Genomic DNA, 1,306 nt, shown 5'->3' on the forward strand with positions numbered 1-1,306 from the left:
GGAGGGAGGGAGGACGGAGGGAGGGAGGTGGTTGCCGCCCCTTTCATAGCAGAGCACAGGCCTTGAGTCTCAGCTTGAGCAGGTGAACCTTCCAAAGCCACCTTGTGCCTTCCTCCTATCCACACATGTCCAGAGGTATCAGGGTGACTCGTGGTCAAAGGGGTTCACAGCCCAGGGCTGACCGAGGCCCCTGGCCAGACTCTGCTGCCAGCCTCAGCACTTCTGGGTGCACTCAGAGTGGGGCTCAAGGGCAGGCCCAGAGCTTCATCCCTCTGGGACCCCTGCAGGCGTCAGCACCTCCCTCCCCAGAGCCGGGGTCCAGGGGTAAGCAGGCTCTCCGGACAGCCAGAGGGACAGCAGAGGGAGCAAGGACAGTGGCCAAGTGTGTGAGCACTAGGGACAGCCTGCCGTGTGGAGGGAGAGCGGGGAGCAGGCCTTGTCACCTGCATCCAGGTCCATAGCCTCCGGGTCTGGGTGGCAGGAGAGGCTCGGGGGCACGCTGTCGGGGGGCAGCTTCATAATTGACTCCGAGTCAGGTGGTGATGCCGAAGCCAAACATCTTCAAATTAGCAGTAATTGCAGGAGAAATAAAGAGCAAACAGGGTGAGCTGAATGAGGTTTTCTACAAATATTATGTTTTTTAAAGTTTGCCCTGGAGTAATAGAAGCTGTTTAAACGCTAATATCCTGTCTGTGCATTTAAAAAGCCTTATAATGAGGATTTAGTGTCTGCCTTGCCCAGGGCCACCTGGGATCTGGGCCCCCTGGATCTCCAGCCTCCTCTCTCCTGGGCTTCTTGGGACAGGCACCCCCAGGAAGCTGAAACACTGGCCCTTTCGTGGCCCTGACCCAGCCTCACTCCCCACCCAGAGAAGGAACGCCCGTGTCTCTCTCCAGGTAGACTGCTAAGTGGCGGCCCTCCTGCATCCTCCACACCAGGGCTTCATCCGGTTCGTTTTGGTTCAGACCCCTGCTGAGAATTTGCATTTCCACCTCCAGATATACTGAATGAGAATCCTGCATTCTAACAAGATCCCCAGGTGACTCTTATGTCTGATACATTTTGAGAGCCACAGCTCTGCTAGAGGTTCTCCAAACTGGTCCCCAACCAGCAGCCTTAGCATCACCTGGGAACTTGTTAGACACGCAGATTCAGCAAGGGTCCGAACCTAACAACAGCTGGAAGCCCTGCTCCACACACAGCTGGCTCATCTGCGCCTTGCCCTGCCTCCCTCCACTCCGCTGTCCTTGTCCCCTTCCTCTCCCTCCTGTCCTTGTTCCCTTCCTCCCCCTCCTGTCCACCTCGG

This window comes from Trichechus manatus, unplaced genomic scaffold (genome assembly GCF_000243295.1).
Source record: "Trichechus manatus latirostris isolate Lorelei unplaced genomic scaffold, TriManLat1.0 scaffold00028, whole genome shotgun sequence".
NCBI lineage: Eukaryota > Metazoa > Chordata > Mammalia > Sirenia > Trichechidae > Trichechus > Trichechus manatus.